Below are 25,248 nucleotides of genomic sequence, written 5' to 3' on the forward strand. Positions count from 1 at the left end.
ATCCCATTCAGGCTTTATCTCCAGACCTTTTGTTCCCTTTAGCTGAAGGGGCCACATCCAGCTCCCTCTTGAATATACCTGTCCCCAAGAGCTTCCTGTGGAAGTGAATTCCACGGGTTCACAAGTCTTAGTGAAGAAATGCTTCCTCATCTTTGTTCTGAATGGTTTACCCCTTATTCTAAGACTGTGACCCCTAGCTCTGAAATTCCCCAATATTGGGAATATTCTTCCTGCATCTAGTCTGTCCAGCCCCATCAGGAATTTGTATGTTTCGATGAGATCCCCCTCATTAATCTAAATTCCAGCGAGTACATCCTAATCGATCCAGTCTTTCCTCATATGTCAGTCCTGCCATCCCAGGAATCCATCCAATGAACCTTCACTGGACTCCCTCAATAGCAACAATGTCCTTCCTCAGACTAGGAGAACAAAACTGCACACAATACTCAGGGCATGGCCTCAGCAAAACCCTGTATAACTGCAGCAAGACATCCTTACTCCGATACTCCAGTCCTCTCACTATGAAGGCCAGCACGCCATTAGCTTTCCTCACTGCCTGCTGCATCTGCATGACAACCTTCAGCGATTGTTCCACCATGACACCCAGGTCTCATTGCGCCTCACCTTTTCCTAAACTGCCATCATTCAGTTAATAATCAGCCTTCCTGTTTTTGGGACCAGTGTGGATAGCCTCACATGTACCCACATTATATTACATTTGCCAAGTATTTGCCCACTCAGTCAGTCTGTCCAAATTACCCTGTCAACTCTTAGCATTCTCCTCACAGCACACCCTGCCACCCAGCTTAGCGTCGTCTGCAAAATCGGAGATATTGCATTCAGTTCCTTTGTTCAAATCGTTAATGTATATCGAGAACAGTTGGCATCCCAACACTGAACCTTGCCATAGCCCACTCATCACTGCATGCCACTCAGAAAAGGACCTGCTTCTTCCAATTCGCTGCTTCTTGTCTGCCAATCAGTTCACTATCCATATAAATACATTACCTCCGATACTATGGGCTTTAATTTTCCTGACTAATCTCATGTCTGGAATCTTTTCGGAATCGTTTGACAGTCCAGACACACAACATTTACTGCTTCACCCTTATCCACTCCATTGGTCACATCCTCAATAAAAAGTGCAGAAGATTTGTCAAGCATGATTTCCCTTTAATGAGTCCATGCTGACTCAGACCGATTTTGTAACCACTTCCCAAATGCCTAGTTATTATATGATTAATGACTAACACCAGCATTTTCCCCACCACTAATGTCAGGCTAATCTGCCTACAATTCCCCATTTTCTCTCTCCCTCCTTTTTTAAAGAATGGGGTTACATTAGCTACTAGGTAAAAACAATGACTGCAGATGCTGGAAACCAGATTCTGGATTAGTCGTGCTGGAAGAGCACAGCAGTTCAGGCAGCATCCAAGGATCAGTGAAATCGGCGTTTCGGGCAAAAGCTCTTCATCAGAAATACAGACAGAGAGCCTCAAGGGTGGAGAGATAAGTGAGAGGGAGGGGGGTGGGGGGTGGAGAAAGTAGCATAGAGTACAATAGGTGAGTGGGGGAGGGGATGAAGGTGATAGGTTGTGGGGGCAGGGTGGACTGGATAGGTGGAAAAGAAGATAGGCAAGTAGGACAAGTCAGGACAAGTCATGGGGGCAGTGCTGAGCTGAAAGTTTGGAACTGGGGTGAGGTGGGGGAAGGGGAAATGAGGAAGCTGTTGAAGTCCACATTAATGTCCTGGGGTTGAAGTGTTCCGAGGCGGAAGATGAGGCATTCTTCCTCCAGGAGTCTGGTGGTGAGGGAGCGGCGGTGAAGGAGACCCAGGATCTCCATGTCCTCAGTAGAGTGGGAGGGGGAGCTGAAATGTTGGACCACAGGGCGGTGTGGTTGATTGGTGCGGGTGTCCTGGAGATGTTCCCTAAAGCGCTCTGCTAGGAGGTGCACAGTCTCCCCAATGTAGAGGAGACCGCATCGGGAGCAACTGATACAATAAATGATATTGGTGGATGTGCAGGTAAAACTTTGATGGTGGAGGGGTCTGTTTGGAGGTGGCGGAAATGTTGGCGGATGATTTGGTTTATGCGAAGGTTGGTAGGGTGGAAGGTGTGCACCAGAAGCGTTCTGTCCTTGTTACGGTTGGAGGGGTGAGGTCTGAGGGTGGAGGTGCGGGATGTGGACGAGATGCATTGGAGGGCATCTTTAACCACATAGGAAGGGAAATTGAGGTCTCTAAAGAAGGAGGTCATCTGGTGTGTTCTGTGGTGGAACTGGCCCTTCTGGGAGCAGATCTGGCAGAGGCGGAGGAATTGGGAATACGGGATGGCATTTTTGCAAGAGGTAGGGTGGGAAGAGATGTAATCCAGGTAGCTGTGGGAGTTGTTGGGTTTGTAAAAAATGTCGGTGTCAAATCAGTCGTCATTAATGGAAAAGGAGAGGTCCAGGAAGGGGAGGGAGAAGTCAGAGATGGTCCAGGTAAAATTACATTACACTAGCTACTGTCCATTCTATTGGAACTCTTCAACAATGCATCTGTTATTTTTAGGGTCACTTGCTTAAGTACTCTGGGATCCAAAGCATCAGGCCCTAGGGACCTATCAAGTTTTAATTCCATCAATTTCCCAACACCATTTCCTGACTAATAAGGATTTCCTTCAGTTCCTCCTTCATTCTTGACCCTCTGTCTCTTAGCATTTCCTGAAGGAAGGTTCAAAGTATTTGATCAACTGAGAAAGAAAAACAAAAAGAACTCCAGCTGCTGCAAATCAGAAACAAAAACAGAAGTTGCTGGAAAAGCTCAGCAGGTCCGGCAGCATCTGTGCAGAGAAATCAAAGTTTAGGCTCAGGTCCAGTGAGAACTGTTCTGAGAAAGGATCACCAGACCCAATTCTCTGCTCAGATGTTGCCAGACCTGCTGAGTTTTTCCAATAACCTCTGTTTTTATATTTGTTTAACTTGTCCACCATCTTTTTGTTGCTCATTTTGAATTCACCTGATTCTCACAATAAGGGATCTACATTTCTCTCACCAGTCTTTTGCTGTTCACATATCTATAGAAGCTTTTACAGTCAGAAATTATGTCTGCCGCAGGCTTACCTTCATATTCTATTTTCCCTTTCCAAATTAAAACCTTTGTCCTCCTCTGCCGAATTTTAAATTTCTGCCAGTCTTCAGGTTTACTGCTTTATCTGGTGAAGTTATATATCTCACCTTTGGACTTAACACAGTTCGTGATTTCCCGTGTTAGCCCTGGAATCACCTTCTCTGTTTTACTCTTATACCTGGCAGGGGTATACAATTGTTGAAATTCATCCACGTAATCTTTATTGTCTGCCATTACCTATCCACCATCAGCCCAATAAGTATCCTTGGCCAGCTTATCCTTGGTAATGTATGTCTCATGTCATCAAAGTTAACTTTCTTTAAGTTCAGGGCTCTAGTTTCAGATTTAATTATGTCACTCTCTACCTTAATAAAGAATTATGTCATGTTATGGTCACTCTTCCCTCAAGGATCTCACACCACAATGTTGCTAATCAATTTTATCGCATTACACAACATCCAGTCTACAATGGCTTGCTCTCTAGTTAGTTCCTCGACATTTTGTTTGAGGAAACTATTCCTCATACATTTCAGGAAATCCTCCTCCATCACATTGCTCCCCACCCCACCCTCCCATGGTTTGTTATAAGTGACTAGCATCTCAGAGGGTTCTTGTATTGCTACCAGTTTGCTTCATCAATGACTCTCCCTCTATCGTAAGTTCAGAAGTGGGTATGTTCACTGATGATTGCACAATGTTCAGCACCATTCACAACTCCTCAGATACTGTCCATGTTCAAATGCCTCAAGATCCAGACTTGGGCTAACAAGTGGCAAATAACCTATGTGCCACACAATTGCCAGACTATGACCATCGTGAATAAGAGACAATATAACCACCACCTCCTTGACATTCAATGGTGTTACCATCATTGAATCCCCCACTCTCAACATCCTGGGAATGATCATTGACCAGAAACTCAACTGGACTCACCATATAAACACAGTGGCTACAAGAGCAGGTCAGAAGCTAGGGTGCTGCGGCGAGTAACTCATCTCCTGACTCCTCAAAGCCTGTATATCACTGCAAGATGTAAGTCAGGAGTGTGATGGAATACTCCCCACTTGCCTGAATGAATGCAATACCAACAAAACTCAAGAAACTTGTCACCATCCAGGATACAGCACCCACTTGATTGGCACTACATCCACAACCATCTATTCCCTCCAATATCGACACTCAGTAACAGCAGTGTGTACTATCTACAAGATGCACTGCGGAAATTCATTAAAGATCCTCAGACAGCATCTTCCTAATCCAGGACCATTTCCATCCAGAAGGACAAGGGCAGCAGAGTATGGGAATATCACCATCTACAATTTTCCCTCCAAGACACTCACCATTCTGACTTCGAAATATATCACTGTTCCCTTAGTGTCGCTTGGGCCAAAATGTTGGAATTCCCTCCATAATGGCATTGTGGGTCAACCGACAGCAGTTGACTGCAGCAGTTCAAGAAGGCAGCTCACCCCCACCTTCTCAAGGGCAACTAAGGATGGGCAATAAATGCTGGCCAGCCAGTGATGGTCACCTCCCACAAATGAACAAAAAAAATTTGACCTAGTGTCAACCATGCCTCTCACCCATGCAATGGTCCTGAGATTCTAAGTGAGTTGCATCAGTATTCTATGAAAGCTTCAAAGCATTTATGATGAGATTAGATTTCCTACAGTACATAAACAGGCCTTTTGGTCCAACAAGTCCACACCGACCCTCTGAAGACTAACGCACCCAGACCCATTCCCCTACCCAACATTTACCCATGACTAATATACCTAACACTATGGGCCAATTTACATGACCTGCACATCTTTGGATTGTGGGAGAAAACTGGAGTGTCTAGAGGAATCCCACGCAGACAAGGGGAGAACGTGCAAACTCCACACAGACAGTCACCCAAAGCTGGAACAGAATCTGGGTCCCTGGTGTTCTGGGGTAGTAGTGCTAACCACTGAACCACCATGCCACCCTCAAAGCTTTCAAGCTCTTTTGGAAACATTCTCTTTAACTTGAGCACAAATTATCACTGTGGTTTTGAATTATCCAAATGTTCCCATGTTAGAAATTCTTTAGACTATGTCCCCCTACACCAGATTAGGTTGATCAAACCACACACGCTTGCAAGAGTAGCATTAGTTCACTTGGCATTTAATTTCAAATAATTCAATGTCAGGAATTTTGCCTTTCCTCTTGATTTCAGACAACGGGAATGAAAAGTGGTTTTCTTATGCCCACTTTCGGTATACCTCAGGTACAGGTGTTTGAATAACTGCTTTCGAACCAAGCACATATAATTTGAGTTTGCTGGACCATTTGTGGATGCATTATGAATACCATTTTGGGTCAGAGTCCATCACTTTAATTTCCAAATATTTCATTTTTCCTGAAACATGTCCCCAAGGCTATTGAACGATGAGAAACAGCACCCCCCCTTCCATCTTCAGAGCTCACACACATGCATACACCCCATCCCACCCTCCCATGGTTTGTTATAAGTGACTAGCATCTCAGAGGGTTCTTGTATTGCAAAAGACATGTGAAACTTTTCTCACGTTGTCCCCATGCTTGACACATGAACACGGTGAATGTTCAATCACTTTGAGTGGGTATTCACACTGATTGAAAATGCAGAGCCCATGAAAGGATTGACATCGTCAATGTGTAACCAGGTCCAGGATTCACCTTACCATTCCCAAGAATACAAGGGAGTTGCTAGCGGTAATTATTGTCCTTGTTGGCACTCTGGGCACTGCTCAACAATGTGGCTGTGTCTGCATCCAATCCTGGCCACCAGACATTACATTCCACCACATTTTCATTTTGGACACCCCTGAGTGACCCTGGTGGAGATCAGCCAGTATCTGGCGGAAACCTTTGCTTAGTCAAATCACTCCTGCTCCCTACAGTAATCTGCCATCCTCTAAGATAATCACGGCTCAACTGGTCCAGAAACTGGTTCGGTTCAGATTGTGATTCCCCTTTGACCTCCCCAACAACACCAGCTGTTTTAGTTTAGCCAGGGTCATATCCCTCTGTGCCCACAGCCAGGTCTTGTCAGCAGTGACCAGAAGGGTGTCCAGAAAGTTTACAATTAGAGTGGATGTTCCAGCAGCAGCATCACCGATGGATTAATCTGATTGCAGGAGGGGGCTCAAGGCATCACATTTACTACTTGGCCTTCTGGATAGTTTTCTCTCACCAAGTTCCCCTTTATCTACACATGTTTAGTACATGACACAGATCCAGCTCCCTCAGAGCCAGGTCTCAGAGTGAACAGAACCCCTGACACTCCTGTTTATACCTGTCAGCCAGGGCTTCCTGATTGGACCAGATTAACAGCTCCAATCAAGGAACACATATTTCTTGAGGTCTACCTGGCTGATCTCATTACAATCACCACCATTAAGTGTATAGGTCCTGCTCTGGTTTGCCTTACCAATATGTAACACCTCACATTTGTCTAAATTGAACCCCATCTGCTAATTCTTGGCCCATTTGCTCATCTGATCAAGGCCCCATTGGATTCTAAGATAACCTTCTTAACTGTACACTCTAACATTTATTTTGGTGTCATCTGCAAACTTCCTAACCATACCTCCTACATTCACAACCAAATCATTTATATAAATGATGAAATGCAATGGGTCTGGCACTGATCCATGTGGACCAATGCTGGACATAGGCCTCCAGTTTGAAAAGCACCCCTCCACCACCACTCTCTGTCTCCTCCCTTCCAGCCAAGTTTGTGTCTAATTTGCAAGCTCCCCCAGATCCCATGTGATGTCACTTTACTAACTAATCTACCATACAAATCCTGCCTTAGTACGAGCTGACTGAATTTATTCCATTCAAGGTCTGCTTTCTGATCCACAATGAGGGACATCATCACAAATCCTCCCTCTGAATTATCTTCGCCTTCCAGGAGAATTTCAGCAAGCCTTTAATTTGTTTGTGATGTCACATCAACCCTTACTGATGGATTTTCTTTACCCATCGCTCAGTCACATCATTCCCACACACGATGGATAGATTTCAGAAATCTGTTCCTGGAAGTGTTCTGTTTCTTGAACATAAGAACCAGGAGCATGAGTAGGCCTACCACTTACCATAAGTCCCAATTCATAACCATTAATTCCTTTTCGGTTCAAAGATCTATCTATCTAGCTTTCAAAACATTCAATAAGGAACTTCCCACTAGGCAGGGAATTCCACAGATTCCCAACCCTCTGCATGAAGAGGTTCTTCCTTGATTTAATCCTAAATTTTCTCCCCCTTATTTTGAGGTTATGCCCTCTTGTCCTAGTTTCACCCGCCAATGGAAATATCCTCTCTACTTCTATCCTATCTATTTTCTTCATAATTTTATGTTTCTATAAGATTCCCCCTCCTTCTTCTAAATTCAATGAATATAATCCCAGTCTACTCAGTCTCTCCTCATAAGCCATCCCCCTCAATTCCTGAATCAGCTCAGTGTTTTGCATCTTCTTTCATCCCAGTACATCCTTTAAACCTCCTTTGGACATTTTATATTTGTGGGTATAGCAGCGACCTTCGTCCAGCCAAGCCATTTCACAGAAGTGAGTCTACGTTTATTCCACCATGGATGAAAGAGTGTGGGTGTTGGCGTACGTGTGTGATGGGGAATTATTTGTGGGGATGGTCAGAGGATATTGATGAGAAATATGCAATTGATCCAGGGGATTTACTGAGATATGAATAACATCATGGAAAGTTGGGCAGTGAAGGGGAGAATACAGTGTGAGGTGGTACCAATGGAAAGCGTCTTGTTCCAGGGATAAATGAGAGGAAGAGAAATGTTGAGGATCAAGCTAATGAAGTTGATTGTTTGGGAGAAACATGCTGCCAGCACTTTCTTGATTTGGGGAAAAAGGATGTGCCAATATTCCACGTTGTGAGACGGATGGCAAGTGGGCTGAGAAATGGTAAATTGAGTTTAATATTGGTAAGTGTGAGGTCTTGCATTTGTGGAAGTCAAATCATGTTTGGAGATTCATGATGAATGGTAGGACCTTACGAAGTGTAGTGGAATAGAGGGACCTTGGAGTTCAGGTCCACAGTTCTCTGAAAGCTGACTCACAGTCGGACAGGGCAATGAAGAAGGCTTTTGGCCCACTTGCCTTCATCAGTCAAGGCAGTGAATGTCAAAGTTGGGAAGTTCTGTTGCAGTTGTACAGGATGTTGGTGAGGCCGCACTTGGTGTATTGTGTTCAGTTTTGGTCACCTTTCTTCAGGAAGGATGTTATTAAACTAGAAAGAGTGCAGAAGAAATTTACAAGGATATTGTCAGGACTCAAGGGACAGAGTGATCGGGAGAAGTTCGACAAGCTTGGAGTTTTTCCTTTCGAACGTAGGAGATTGAGGGTGAGTGGTATCGAAATGTATCAGTGTGCAAGGACATTTTGGTTGGCATGGAACCATTTGGACTGAAGGATCTGTCTCTGTGCTGTAGGACTTACTGATTCTATGATACTATGTTTATGATTGGTTTAGACAAGGTGTCTCGGAGCTGGTATATGAAGTATGTGTGTGTATGTGTGTGTGTGTGTGTGAGAAGCTGGACCCTGGGTCTCTGAGAAGCCAATGGACAAAGGGGTACACAGGGTTGTTAGTAGTCAGGTGATTACTAGTGTCAATAAAACTGAGAGATGATGTGTACATGGCAGTGAAACAATTGTGAGGATTCAGGGTCAGGTTCTGAGGAGGGCAGTGTCTGTCTGATCATGAGAATGGATATTGTAATAAGATAAGACAGTAAAATACAGGAATGGAAGTAGGTCATATGGCCCATCTAGCCTGCTCCATTATTCCATAGGATCATGGCTGATCTGATAATCCTCAAACCCATTTTCCTGCCTTTTCCCCATGACCCTTGACTCTATTACTAATTAAATCTTTGTTCATCTCAGCCTTAAATATCCTTAATGACTCAGCCATGACAACCCTCTGTGGGAAAGAATTCCACAGATTCACAAACTTCTGAGAGAAGAAATTCCTTTAATCTCTGTTCAAAATGTGCGACCCGATATTCTGAGAACATATCGTTGATTCTGAGACTCTCCCACAAGGGGAAACTACTCTCTGTATCTTCTCTTCAATATCTTATCTGTCTCACGAAGTTCTTCTCACATTCTCCTAAACCCAGATGAGCACAGGCCTGACGATCTCACCATCTCTTCATAAGAATATCCCTCCACATCCAAGATCAATCGTGTGAACCTTCTCTGGACTGCCTCTAATGTAGGTGTATTTTTCCTCAGATAAGGAGTCCACAACAGCCCACGTTATTCCAGCTCTGGTCTAACTAGTGCCTTGTATCATTATAACAAAGTCTCCCTAGTTTTATCCTCCATTCCCTTTAAAATCAAGGCCAACATTCCATCTTCCCTCCTTACTCCCTGCTGATCTTGGACGCTAGCTCTCGGTAATTCATACACACTCTCCAACCCTACCAATCCCTCTGTGCTGGGCTGCCAAGCAGTCTTTCCCCTCATGGGAGGCAATAGCCAAGTTGGATCATCATTAGATTATTAATCTAGAGACCTAGAGCATGTTCTGGGACTCCATATTCAAATCCCTTCATGGAAAATGTTGGAATTTTAATTCCTTAAAAACGTGGAATTAAACATCTGATAATGACCATGAAATGATTGATGGGGAACACCCACATTATTTACTGCCATCCTTACTGGTTTGACCTACATGTGACTCCAGACTCACAGTAAAGGAGCCGATTCTTAACTGCAATCTGAGCAATTATGGATGGGTAATAAATGCTGGCTTTGTCGCAATGTTCACATCTTGAATGAAGAAAAGAAATCATATTCTTCCTATTGAAGTACAAGACAATGTATTACCCACAATACATTTCATCTGCCAACATTGTACCCACTCACTGAACCTGTCTATAGCTCTGCGTAGACTCTTTGAGTGATTCTCACCACTTGCCTTCCCATTTATTTTTGTGCCATCCACAAACTTTGCTGCAGTCAATTTACTTTCCTCATCTAGTCATTAATATCAATTGTCAATAATTGTGGCCCACTGAGCCCTGTGGCACTCTACAAATTATATGTGGGCACTGTGAAATGAACTACTTTATCCCAACTCTCTGTCATTGTTTATTTCACCAATCTTCTGTCCATACTACCTCCAAAACCAAGGACTCTCATCTTGTGAAGTAGCCTCATGTGTGGTGCTTATCAAAAGCGATTTGGAAATCCAAACACATTACATCAACTGGATCCCCTTTGTTTAACCTGCTTCTTAACCCATCAAAGAGTTCCAGTAAAATGGTCTGTCATTACTTATCCTTTGTGATGCCATGCTGACTCTGCTGATTGATGTTATACATTTGTAAATGTTCTGCCGATATCATCACCATCACCATCACCATTATCACTATCATTAGTTTTGTTGCTATTGCTGGGGGTGAGCTGCATTCCTGACCCACTGCAGTCCATGTCCTGCACATACAGCCACAATGCTCTGAGGTTGAGAATTCCAGCATTTTGACCCAGTGGCACTGAATGAATAGTGATATATTTTCAAGTCAGAATGGTGAGTGACTTGGAGGGGATCTTGCAGGGGGTGGAGTTCCCATGTATCTGCTGCCCTTGCCCTTCCAGATGGAAGTGAATGTGGGTTTTGACTGTGCTGCAGAAGACATTGACGTGTCCAAAATGTCAATGAGATTTTCAACAGAATTAAGAAATATTATTTCATACTCTGTTTATTTAATTATTTTTGCTTATGTTGGCAGATTTTATTTGATATGAATCAGTCACAAATGCAGCTCCATGGATTAATATAACAACATGTTCTCTATATTTCACCGAAAACTCTTAACACCCTTTCAGATCCTGTCAATATGACAGTACAGAGAATCTGGTCTTGTGGGAATAAACGCTTTGTTATCTTTATCTTTAAGGTACCAATGGTCCAGTCCTTCTCCAGTCTCCAAGCCTGGGTCGTGTCACCGAGGGTCAGACTGCCCAGTTGCAGTGCACCATGAGGAACACCACTGTGACACACACTGATGTTCACTGGTACCGGCTGTCCCCAGAGCATATTATGGAGTGGGTTTTAACACATCCAGGAAATGTATCCACACAATGGAGCCCAGAATTCAATAAGCGATTCCAGCCTTTCAGAGACTCCTCCAATAACAGCTTCATTCTGAACATCACAGACGTGCAGCCCAATGACACTGGGGTCTATTACTGCTCAGTCTGGGAATGGATCTATGGAAGTGGAAGCCAACTCATTGTAGACAGTAAGTAGTCTTTACATGACAATCACCTCCATCTATAACCTCTTGCCAATGCATGAATTGGAGATCAGTTTGTGATCAAGAAGATTGAGGAGGTGATGGAGAGTGATCTCCGCGACGGATTCACTGTGGGGAGGAAGCTGAGCTCAGGTTCAATGTTGTTGGGGGTGGGGAGAAAGGGGATATTTTTGTAACAATATGGAGGAGTTTGTGGGAGATGTGAAACTTTAACCTGGAGATTGATTGATATTAATTCCATTCAACTTACAAGAGTGTCAGTGTCATTGATCTGGATGTGCAGAATCAGGGAGATTGCTCTGTGAGGTGCCACATCTGCAGGGGAATCTCCCAGGGATTGGGAATGAACCATAAAGCACAAAGTGACATCTCTCTCCGTTGGAGTGACAACTGGTTTGATCCAGGTTAAAGGGAACCATTTTACATCGAGCACAGGGAAAGCGGAGACACTCACTCTCCATGAGCTCCCACAGCTGACACTAGGATTGAAGCTGAGATGTTGATATTATTCTACTTACATTATACTCCAGCCATCTGAGCCACCTGACTGGGAAAGAGTACCATAATATTCTGGGAGTTCGCAACAAAATTAGATGGAGCTTTGTGTTGAATGTTGCTGAGCGTCTGCTTTCAGTCCCCATCCTGGCTCAGGATGGGCTTTTTCTTTTACTTCTCCTATTAGGGGAGAGGGGGCAGCCAATAACAGATCAGATGTAATGCAGAGAGATGTGAGGATATTCAGATTGGGTGGAGAAATGAGAGCAGTAGAGTCAATTTTATTTAAAAGATCAATTCTAACAGGTTTGCAGGAGCAGACAAAGCTGGGAGTATACTATTTCATTGAAAAAAAAGTCATGAAATGTTCAGGAAACATTTTGTAAAGTTCTGTAGTAAAAATAAAGTACTGATTTCGCACAATTCACATGAAACTGAAGAAATTATGAGATGTCAGCACATTCTGACTTCTTGTTGCACTGGGATGGTCTTTCTTTCAAGCTTTTCTTTCAACAAACAGCATGAACTATTTATGCAGAACCAGGTTACGCTGTCTGCGAATAAATGTATATTTGTGATTAATGGGATATAGTTTAATCTCAAATAGAAATGCAGTTGTTGATCACGTTTTCTGCTTGTTTCAAAAATCTGTCTTGCTGATATTGAATGTCGTGTTTGAGGTCATTAATTAACCTGCTTTTTGTTTACTTTGGATTGGAGGACAGAAAATAGACAAATTGGCTGCAGTGTTGATTCGTGACAGACTTCGTATGGCTTGTGGTTAACTGGGGCTTGAATACTACTGCACTCTCCCTGTTGGGTCAAAACACTGATGTGAGCTGTATGGTTTCTGTATAATTTTAAGATAATTTTGCATGGAGTTTGGATTCTGAGCTAGTGATATTTAGATTGTGGTCTTTGTGTGTATAAGAGGATTGAAAGATTACAATGACAATTTGGCGGGAGGGATGTTTTGTTTTAAGAAGAAATCAATCTGACAGAAACAGTTCTCGGAGTGTGAATGGGAATTTGTTTGCTTTGGGAGAGATTTTATGAGCAGATAAAGTAAACATTGAAACCATTATGGTGTTTACAGGTTGAACGAATTGGATTGTTTTTCAGTTCAAAGAGGCACATATTGCTCGGAAAGTCTGGTTTTTCGAATTCAGAGTCCTGGTGGGTGCGAATTAGATAAAACATTTTCTTCTGTTGAAAGTTGATGGTTTTGAATTGTTATGAAATAGGGAACCTCAGTATAAATCAGTTAATTTGAGAATTGCCAACCTGGAAATACCACATTTATCCCAACTCTATGCTATTGTTTAGTCAGCAAATCCACTGACTTTACTCCCTGTAACATTAAACTCTTCGTATTAAGTAGCTTTATGTGTGGTACTTTATCAAAGTGGTGAGGGGTAGCACGGTGGATCAGTGGTTTGCACTGCTGCCTCACAGCACCAAGGACCCAGATTCGATTCCAACCTTGAGCCACTGTCTGCATGGAGTTTACACACTTTCCTCGTGTTTGTGTTGGTTTCCTCCAGGTGCTCTGGCTTCCTCCAACAATCCAAAGATGTGCATGTTCGGTGAATTGGCTACATTAAATTGTCTAGAGTGTTCAGGGTTGTGTAGGTTAGATATATTAGTCAGTGATGAATTTCGGATAAGGGAATGGGTCTGGGTGGGTTACTCTTGGGAGTTTCATCATGGACATGTTGCATTGAAGGGTCTGTTTCCACACTGAAGGGATTCTATAAAGCATTTTGTAAGTTCAAGTGCATTATCGACTGGATCCCCATTATCTATCCTGTTTCTCATCTCATCAAAGCATCCCAATCAATTTGTCCAGCATTATTTATCCTTCGTGACACCATGCTGACTCTGTTGGATCATAAGAGACATTTCTAAATGTTCTGTTAATACCATCATCATCATCACCACCCACCAATATTATCACTATTATCACCATTATTAATGTGAATATTATTGTTGCTATTACTGGTGGTGAGCTGCCTTCTTGAATTGCTGCAGTTCATGTGCTGTCGGGAGGGAATTCCAGGATTTTGACCCAGTGACCATAATGGATGAAGTAACTCCACAGAAGTTGTTTTGCATCACCAAGCTACCCTTTATTTACATCTGCAGAATCCTTGACACTGTTCCATCTCCCTCAGAGCCAGCTCTCAGAATGATCATGTGACGATGCTGCTTCTTCAACAAGGTTTTGATGTCTTTGGATCTTTTTCTCACAGATAGCGTAAGGACACAGACTCCGAAAGGTCTGCGTTAGATGGGTTTTAGGCCCAGTTTGATTACAGCTAACAGATACTGCCTCAGGCAAAAGGCCTTTATGATTTAAAACACAAACTCTGGTACAATGAAAAGGGAGTGGCCAGTTCTCCCAGCTCAACTCGCTCTGGTTTGATTTGGTTTTGGCAGTCCGGCTATTCATTGAAAGCAGACAGGCAGTTGTAAAACCAGCTGGACCTAAAGAAGCAGGTCCATGCTGATACTGTCTCTGACTTCTCTCCAGTAAGACCCTGTGTTTGATTTTATCTTTTATGCCAAGAGGTCCTTATGGGGATTGTTGCGAATATTTGGATAATTTATTGCATTGTCGGATCAGTTAAGTTATTCTATATGCTGCTCTCTTTTGCGTTTCTATTTGGTAAACTTGTAAATAAATTCTGATTTGTTTATAACTAATTGGGCTTGACCAACTGCATCCGTCCTGGAATATCCATGTCACACCTGCTTAAAAAAACGAGCAACGTTAGGGTCTGGCCCACTTCCTTCAAATGTTTTGAGGGGGTCTGGCCTGGTCCATAGCAGATCAGGGGATCTTGGCAGGATTTATTCTTTTGTTCTGATTTGGGATTAGAAGGCAGTGAGTGGTAGGTGTTAGTGTCTTTTGTTCCAGGTATTGAATTCAGTTGATTTAAACAGTGCTTGGAATAGCAATGGCTCTTTCGGTCACCAAGAGGTTCCTTGGGGGTGGAAGAAGTGTGGTTGGGAGTTTTACAAAATGTGGGTAAGGCCAAGCTGCTGGAATTAGCAGATAAGCTAGGGTTGGAGCTGTCTACCTTCATGAGGAAAGGAGAGATAATAACACCGATAGCTCAGCATTTACATTTGCTGGAAATGCTATCAGAATCTTTAGGGATGGTTAAAATTTAATTGAAAATGAAACAGTTTGAATTCTGAAAAAAAGTAGAGGAAAGGTAAAAAGAACAAATCACTTTAGCAGAACAATAAGAAAAAGGATGGATCACATTATTGAACAAAAGGAAAAAGAGGAGAGAGAAATGAGAGAGAAAAAGAGAGAAAGAGCGAGGGAAGAGCAAGAAAGAGCAAGAGAAAGAAAGAGAACAGGTAGAAATGGAGAGAGAGGAAAAGAAGAAAGAGAGGGAGCTTGATCATTAGAAATTGGCACTTAGCCTGGAAATTCAGCTTTAACGGATGTAGTTTAGATCAGAGTGGTGCTGAAAAAGCGCAGCAGGTTAGGCAGCATCCCAGGAGCAGGAAAATCGATGTTTCAGGCAAAAGCCATTCATCAGTCCTTTCCTGATGAAGGGCTTTTGCCCGAAATGTTGATTTTTCTGCACCTCAGATGCTGCCTGACCTGCTGTGCTTTTCCAGCACCACTCTGATCTAAACTCTGATTTCTAGAATCTGCAGTCCTCACTTTTGCCTCAGTAAAATGGGGTTGGAGCTGCCTCCCTTCCTGAGGAAAGGAGAGATAATTACAGCAATAATGCAGCATTTACATTTACTGGAAATGCCATATAAATCTTTCGGGATGGTTAAAATGTAATTGAAAATGAAACAGTTTGAATTCTGATTAAAAGCAGAGGAAAGGTAAAAAGAAGAAATCACTTCAGCAGAACAATAAGAAAAAGAATGGATCATGTTATTGAACAAAAGGAAAAAGAGAAGAGAGAGAAAAAGAGAGAGAAAGAGCAAGGGAAGAGCAAGAGAAAGAGAAGAGAAAGAAAAGGAGAGAGATAAAGAAGAATGAGAGGGAGCTTGAACTTCAAAAATTGGCACTTCGACAGGGAAGTCAACTTGAAAGGATAGGTGAGCTGAGTGAGGACGAGAGTTAGGATGAGCAAAACCATGGTAGCCAAAGGCCTGGTGAGAAATATTTAAATATATTCAAGCATTGCCCAAATTTGATGAGAAAGATGTGGAAGCCTTTTTCAACTCATTTGGAAAGGTAGCTAAACAAATGTGATGGCCAGTGACCATGTGGGTTTTGTTGATCCAAACAAAACTTGCAGGTAGAGCTAGTCAGGTATTCGCATCACTATCAGAGGAGCTATCTGGGGCATAAGAGGAGGTGAAGAAAGCCATCTTCGGTGCAGATGTGATTGTGCCAGAGGCCGACAGGCAATGTTTCAGGAATGTAAGGAGGTAACATACCAACAAAGTAATTTTGAGAGGTGGATAAGGGCATTAAAAACTGAGCAAGTCTGTGACTCTCTTCGAGAGACAATTATTTTGGAGGAGTTTAAAAAATTTTTAAATTCACTTTCTGAAGTTATGAGAACTAATGTGGAAGAACGGAGAGTTAAAATGGCAAAATAACAGCTGAAATGGCTGATGATTATAAGTTGGTTCATAAATCAAAGTTTGGCTTCCAAAATCAATTTCAATCCATGGAGGATAGAAATTGGGGAAAAGAGAAATCCTTGCGTGGGAAGGGAAAGGTAGATCTCAGTGATGATCATAAGGATAACTTGCCACAGGTTAAAAAGGAAATCCTTGAAGGGGAAAGAGAAATTAAAAAGCTTCAGGATTTTCACCGCAATAAAGAAGGCCACATGAAATCACAGTGTTGGTGGGTGAGGAAAAGGGTGAGGAAGCCAGATATTGAAAAACAGGATAAGCCAGTGACTTTTTTTTGGAGTGGTAACAGAAAGCACAATGGAGGCTAGATAGCTGCATAAGAATGTACAATCTGATCGGAGGTTGGTTAAGGAGGAAGTACCAGATCTTCTTGAACCATATAACTGCGAAGGTAAACTTTACCAGCATAGGCCAGGAATAGCAGGTAAAGAAGTTACAATATTAATAGATAGAGGATCCTCTCAATCTGTGATGCTGAAAGATGAGGGGATAGAGTCATAGAGTCATAGAGATGTACAGCATGGAAACAGACCCTTCGGTCCAACCTATCCATGCCTTCTGAAAGACTATTGCCAGAAAAGGTGCTAGTACCAGGAATTCAAGGTGAGACAAGAAGTGCTCAATTATGTAAAGTGAGCTCAGAATGTCCAGTGAAGAATAGAAAAGTCATGGTCGGAAGACTGGACAAACTCTTAGCTCTAGGAATACAATTTGTCCTTGCTCACAATATAGCTGGCTCACAGATCAGAGTGCTACCTCCAGTGATTGGACAGACACTGGAAAAACAGGCAGTAGAATTATTGCAGGTCACATATCCTGGGATTTTTCCTAATGTAGGAAATGAGGCCACAAAGTCACCAGTTGAGAGCAAAGATTTCAGAGAAGAAAGTCCAAGTGGAATTAGTAGAGACCCTGTTTGTTCAGCTGGTTTACACAAATTGAGAGGCAGACAGATGATAATGCAGACATCTTTAGATCAGGAAAATTAACTGAGTTACAGCAGAAAAATGAAAATTTACAGCATCAAAAGGCATAAACAGAAAAAGAATTTGAATGTATCCTTGAATGTTATGACCTTAAAAATGAAGTCTTAATAGAGTCATAGAGATGTACAGCATGGAAACAGACCCTTCGGTCCAACCCGTCCATGCCGACCAGATAGCCCAACCCAATCTAGTCCCACCTGCCAGCACAAGGCCCATATCCCTCCAAACCCTTCCTATTCCTATGCCCATCCAAATGCCTCTTAAATGTTGCAATTGTACCAGCCTCCACCACTTCCTCTGGCAGCTCATTCCATACCCATATCACCCTCAGTGTGAAAAAGTTGCCCCTTAGGTCTCTTTTTTATCTATCCCCTCTCACCCTAAACCTATGCCCACGTGTTCTGGACTCCGCGACCCCAGGGAAAAGACTTTGCCTATTTACCCTATCCATGCCCCTCATAATTTTGTAAAACTCTATAAGGTCACCTCTCAGTCTCCGATGCTCCAGGGAAAGCAGCCCCAGCCTGTTCATCCTCTACCTATAGCTCAGATCCTCCAAACCTGACAGCATCTTTGTAAATCTTTTCTGAACCTTTTCAAGTTTCACAACATATTTCCGATAGGAAGGAGGTCAGAATTGCACGCAATATTCCAACAGTGGCCTAACCAATGTCCTGTACAGCCGCAACTTGACCTCCCAAATCCTATACTCAATACTCTGACCAACAAAGGAAAGCATACCAAAAATCTTCTTCACTATCCTATCTACCTGCGACTCCACTTTCAAGAAGCTGTGAACCTGCACTCCAAGGTCTCTTTGTTCATCAACACTCCCTAGGACCTTACCATTAAGTGTATAAGTCCTGCTAAGATTTGCTTTCCCAAAATGCAACACCTCACATTTATCTGAATTAAATTCCAGTAGAAACCATATTCGGACAGAGGAGAAATGGGCAGAAGTTCATCAAGTCGTTTTGCCAATGAGTTATAGAATGGAGGTGTTGTAAAAGGCACATGAGTTACCACTAGGGGTCATTTAGGTGTGAGAAAAATTCAAGTTAAAATAGAAAACATTTTTTCCTGGCCTGGACTGCATAAGTTTGCAGTTGAATTTTGCCAAACATGTCATATATGTCTGGTATTTGGAAAACCACATACAATAATAAAACCCTCACCTTTATTACCGATTCCTGCATTTGAGGAAACTTTTTAAAGAGTCTTAATTGATTGCATAGGACCACTACTTAAAACAAAAAGTGGGAATCAGTATTTGTTAACAATAATGGGTGCATCCTCTCAATTTCCAGAGGCCGTTCTATTTCACAGTATCACAGCTAAAAGCATTGCAGAGGAATTATTCACATTTTTCAATAGTTACGGACTTCCCACAGAGGTGCAATCAGATCAAGGATCAAACTTCGTATTTAACTTATTCAAGGAAGTTATGGACAGCTTAAGACTAAAACAATTCAAATCTACTGTGTACCATCCAGAGTCATAGGGAGTGCTGGAAAGGTGACATCAGACAATAAAGACCATGTTGAGGACTTATAGTCAAGACTATCCAGATGATTGGGATAAGGGAATTCCATTTGTACATTTTGCAATAAGAGATGCTTTTAACAAATCAACCAAGTTCAGATGATTTGAATTAGTTTTTGGGCATGAAGTGAGTGGTCCACTAAAATTGATTAAGGAGAAATTGTTAATTTATAATTCAGAGACCACATATTTGGACAATGTGACGATTTTTTGACAATGATGAAAGAGAGTGGGAAGGTTGGTGAGATAGTATTTAAAAGTATCACAACATACAATGAAACAAAAAGCTGACAAAAAAAGTTCAAAAACGTGCAATTTTGCTGATGGAAATAAGGTTTTAGTGTGACCTTTCATCTTAGCTGAACCTTTAAAAGCAAGGTTTAGTCGATCTTATCAAGTGAAAAGGAAATTGAATGACTGAACTATTTGATGAGGACTCCAAACTGAAAGAAATCTCACAGAGTGTGTCATGCAAATATGCTCAAAAGGTACTTTGACAGGGATAAAAAGCAAGGGGAGAATGTGCTATTGGATACAACACAGTGCGAATAACCAAGTTCAGTGGCTTCTTAAGTGGACATTCCTCAAAATAAATTAGACAATGAGAAAGTTGTCAAAAATTGGGATAAAATTGAATTACTTTACAAAGAAAAATCGAAATGACCTGAAAGAGAAAGATTATCAAATGGGGAGATATGTGAAAATAAGCTGGGAAGTACGAACCTAATTATGATGATCTCCCTATCACATTCTCAGCTAACTTGCCCCCAGAGCCCCACCCCTCTCCCATTTCTCTCTCAGCATTCCCAGCCCACAAGCCTCATTCCTGATGAAAGGCTTATGCCTGAAACATCGATTCTCCTGCTCCTCAGATGCTGCCTGACCTGCTGTGTTTTTCCAGCACCACACTCTTGACTCTGATCTCCAGCATCTGCGGTCCTCAGTTTCTCCAATTATGCATGATGTAGACATAGGAGATGCTTTTCCAATTAAGCAACATCCTTGTTGACCTAACCCTCTAAAGTTGGCACAGGTTGAAAAGGAGATTGAATGCTTGCTCCAAGATGACATAATCATATTGGGTTACAGTGACTTGAGCTCACCCACAGTAATGGTGGCAAACCCAGATGGTACCCAATAGATATGAGCGGACTATTGCAAGGTCAATGCAGTTACAAAGACTGATGTCTATCTGATTCCACCTTTGGAAGACTGTTGAGAAGGTGTAACAAGCAACTTATATTTCTCAGTTGGTCTTACTCAGAGGTTACTGGCAAGTACTTTTGTCAGAAAGGGCAAAGGCAATTTTGGCTTTCATAGCACCAAATGGACTGTATCTGTTTGTAGTCATGCCACTTGGTATGAAAATGTGTCAGCCACATTTCAGAGATTAACCATTGCCAGATTACCTAATTGTGTCATATATATGCAGATAGAACATAGAACATTGAACATTACAGCACAATACAGGGCCTTCAACCCTTGATGTTGCATCGACCTGTGGAACCAATCTGAAGTCTATCTAAACTACACAATTCCATTCTCGTCCATTTGCCTACCCAACGACCATTTAAATGCCCTTAAACTTGATGAGGCTACTACTGTTGCTGGCAGTGTGTTCCATGCCCCTCTCACTCTCTGAGTTATGAACCTACCTCTGACATCTGTCCTATGTCTGTCACCCCTCAATTTGTGATAGCCATTACCATCTGAGGAAAAAGGCTCTCACTGTCCAACCTAACTAACCCTCTGATTATTTTACATGTCTCAATTAAGTCACCTGTCAACCTTTTTCTCTCTAACAAAAGCAGCTTCAAGTCTGTCAGCCTTTCCTTGTAAGAGATTCCCTCCATACCAGGCAACATCCTAGTCAATCTCCTCTTAACCCTTTCCAAAGCTTCCACGTCCTTTCTATAATGCAGTGACCAGAACTGTAGACAACATTCCAAATGTGGCTGCACCAGTGTTTTGTTCAGCTGCAAGATGATTTCATTGTTCTGAAACTCAATTCTTCTACCAATAAAAGCTAATATGCCTTCTTAAAAACCCTATCAATCTGGTTGGCAACTTTCAACAATATATGTACCTTTAGACTGAGGACTTTCTGCTCACCTACATGACTGAGCATCTTACCATTCACCCTGTACTGTGTATTCTTGTTACTCCTTCCAAAGTGAATCACCTCACACATTGCCACATTAAACTCCATTTACTACTTCACAGTCCAGCTTTACAGATCATCTTTGTAAGCTTATCTGTGTCTCTCTGTAACCCATAACATCCTTCATCACTATTCACAACTCTACTCGCCTTTGTGTCATCTGCAAATTTTACTAACCCATCCTTTTATGCCCTCATTAAGATTATTTATATAAATGACAAACCACAGATCTAAAACAGGTCCTTGTTGTACCCCACTAGTTACTGAATTCCAGGATGAACATTTCCCATCACCCACCATCCTCTGTCTTCTTTCAGCTAGCCAATTTCTGATCTAAATCGCTAAATCACCCTCAGTCCCATACCTTCGCAATAGCAAACCGTGGGAACCTTACCAAATACCTTACTAAAATCCATATACACCACATCAACTACTTTACCCACATCAATCTGTTTGGTCAGCTTCTCAAAGAACTCAATAAGGTTTGTGAGGCGTGACCTACCCTTCACAAAACCATATTGACTATCCCTAATCACCTTATTCATCTCTAGTTGATTATAAATCTTATCACTTATAACTCTTTCCAACATTTTCCCCCAACTGAAGTAAGGCTCACTGGTCTATCATTTACAGGGTTGTCTCTACACCTCTTCTTGATCAAGGGAACAACATTTTCCATCCTCCAATCTTCTACCACGATTCCTGTAGACAATGATGCTATAAAGATCAAAGCCAAAAGTTCGGCAATCTCCTCCCTGGCTTCCCAGAGAATCTAGGGTAAATCCCCTCTGGCTCAGAGAATTTATGTATTTTTACAATTTCCAGAATTGCTAACATATCCTCCTTGTGCACCTCACTCCCATCTCATCTTGTAGCCTGTATCTCAGTACTTTCCTCGACCATATTGTCTTTTCCTAATGTGAATACAGATGAAATGTGCTAAGTTAGTGCTTCCCTCATCTCATCTGACTCTCTGCACAACTTCCCACTACTACGCTTGATTGGCCTGAATCTTACTCTTATCATTCTTTTATTCCTGATATACCCATAGAAGAACTTCAGGTTTTCCTTGATTCTATCCGCCAATGACTTCTCATGTCCCCTCCTGGCTCTTCTTAGCTCTTTCTTAAGTCTTTTCTGGCTAATGTATAATTCTCAAGTGCCCGAACTGAGCCATCATATCTCATTCTAACATAAGTCTTCTTCTTTGGCTTGACAAGAGATTCAACTTCCTCAGTAAATCATGGCTCCCGCACTCGACAACTTCTTCCCTGCCTGACAGGTACATACTTCTCAAGGACCTGCAGTCACTGGTCCTTGAATAAGCTCCACATTTCAATTGTGCCCAACCCCTGTATTTTTCTTCCCCATGCTTTGCATCCGAAATCTTGTCTAATTGCATCGTAATTGCCTTTCTCCCAGCTATAACTCTTGCCCTGCGGTATATACCCCCCTTTCCATCACTCAGGTAAACACAACCGAATTGTGGTCACTATCACCAAATTGATCACCTACCTCCAAATCCAACACCTGGCCAGTTTCATTACCCAGTTCCTAATCTAATACAACCACGTCCCTTGTTGGCCTGTTGATCTATTGTGTCAGGACACTTTCCTGCATACATTGGACAAAAACTGACCCATCTAAAGTACTTGAACTATAGTAATCTCAGTCAGTATTTGGAAAGTTAGGGTCCCCGATAACAACTATCCTGTCACTCTTGCTCCTATCGAGGATCATCTTTGCTTTCCCCTCCTCTACGTCTCTGGAACTATTTGGAGACCTAGAGAAAACTCCCAACAGGTTAGCCTCTCCGTTCCTGTCTCTCAGCCCATACTACTTCAGTAGAGAAGTCCTCAAGCATCCTTTCTGCAACTGTAATACTGTCCTTGATGAACAGTGCCACACCATCTTTTACCATTTTCTCTGTTCTTAATGAAACATCTAAATCCTGGAACCTGCAATAACCATTCCTGTCCCTGTTCTATCCGTGTCTGTGAAATGGCCATAACATCAAAATCCCAGGTACCAACCCATGCTGCATGCTCACCACCTTATTCCAGATGCTCCTAGCGTTGAAGTAGACACACTTCAAACCAACTTTTTGCCTGCCAGTGCCTTATTGCGATCTTGAAATCTTAGTTCTCACTTCATCTCTCATCCTCCACTATGCTTGAACTACAATTTAGGTTCTCATCATCCTGCTAAAATGTGTTTAAACCCACCCTGAGTGCATTAGCAAATTTTCCCCCCAGGATATTGGTACCCCTCTGGTTCAGATGAAGACCATCCTGTTTGAGGAGGTTCCAACTCACCCAGAAAGAGCCCCAGTTATCCAAAAAACCAAAACTCTCCCACCTGCACCTTTCCTATAGCCACGTGTTCAACTCCTCTCTCTTCCTATTCCTCACCTCGCTAGCATGTGGCACAGGCACAAAAAAAAGGAGACAACAACTCTATTTGTTCTAGCTCTAAGCTTCCACCTTAGCTCCCTGAATTTCTGCTTTGAATCCATATCTTTCGTCATACCTGTGTCATTGGTGCCTATGTGGACCATGACTTGGGATAACTCCCGCTCCCCCATAAGGATCAGGGACATCATAAACCCCGGCACCAAGGAGGCAACACACCAAACATTAGTCTCTCTCATTCCCACAGAACCTCCTACCTATCCCCCTCACTGTGGAGTCCCCAATGATTAATGCTCTGCACCTCTTTCCCCTTCTCTTCTGAGCAGCAGGGACAGACTCTGTGCCAGAGACCTGTGCCCTAATGCTTACCCCTCTTAAGTCATCAGTCCTCAACAGTATCTAAAAAGGTGTACTTGTTGTTTCGGGGAATGGCTACAAAGGATCTCTGAACTGCCTGCTGTGGCCCATTCTGTCCCCTGATGGTAACCCATCTACCTTCTTCTTTTATGTGAGGTGTGACGACCTCCCTCTAACTCTTCTCAATAATCCCCTCCCCATCCCAAATGATTCAAAGTTCATCCAGCTCCAGCTCTATTTCCTTAATGTATTTTCTGCCGAGCTGGAGTTGGGTGTACTTCTCACAGATGCAGTCAGCATGGACACTCTTGGTGACCTTTACTTCCCACATTCTGCAGGAGGAGCATTTAACTGCCCTAACCTCAATTCCCACTGTTCTAAATTCCCAACAAGACTACTGAAAAAACTTTTAAAAAGTCACCTAATCAATTGGCGCACACAAACTTTTTTTTTGATTAGAGGAGGAAGTTGGGTGGGAGACACTACCCGAGTAATGTTTTGGGTAAATCAACCACCCAACTATAAAGCCTCACTTATCCAGCAGTCCCATGTCTGCTCCTGCTCAGTGTGTGATCCGCCTAAACACGAGGTAAACCTTTATACCTTTTAAAACGTACCTACCCATCGGGCCTCTGGTCCTCACTGTCCCTTCTCCCATTCCAACTGCCGCCGATAAAAAGATGACCTGGTGATTTTTAGTCACACCTGGAAGGAACATTGGGAAATTTTTTTAGAATTGTTCGATCGACTTGAGATGGCAGGCTTGGTGAGATGCATGGCGAAAAGTGAATTTGTCAAAGTCCAAGTCACCTTCTGGTCCATGTTATTGGACAAAGACAAATAGCCCCACGCGATGCAAAAACAAATGTAATTGGAGAGTTTCCCACACTATCGACAAAAAGAGCAGTACTATGATTCCTAGGATTGAGTGAATTTTATTGAAAATTTGTACCAAATTTCGCAGTGTGGCTGCTTAACCCACTGAATTGCTAAAGAAAGACAAGACGTTTCAGTGGACAGCCGACTGTCAGAAGGCATTTGACAGCCTGAAAGCTGTGTTAACCATTGTCCCAGTATTAGCTACACTTAATTACACAAAGCCATTCAAGGTGGCTATTGACACAAGTGATGTGGGTCTCAGTGTTGTGCTTTTGCAGGAAGATGACGAGAAGATAGAAAGACCTATTGGGTATTTCTCCAGGAAATTAAACATTCATCAGCAGAAATATTTGACAGTTGAGAAGGAG

The 25,248-nt window shown here is 42.4% G+C and overlaps 1 pseudogene; it reads left to right on the forward strand.

The window, feature by feature from the left end:
* Nucleotides 1-25,248, forward strand: part of LOC122552560 (immunoglobulin superfamily member 3-like) — a 201,646-nt pseudogene that overhangs the window by 97,953 nt on the left and 78,445 nt on the right.

The sequence above is a fragment of the Chiloscyllium plagiosum genome, unplaced genomic scaffold (genome assembly GCF_037043375.1).
Source record: "Chiloscyllium plagiosum isolate Xiang-an unplaced genomic scaffold, Cpla_swu_hap1 HiC_scaffold_10, whole genome shotgun sequence".
Classification (NCBI taxonomy): Eukaryota; Metazoa; Chordata; class Chondrichthyes; order Orectolobiformes; family Hemiscylliidae; genus Chiloscyllium; species Chiloscyllium plagiosum.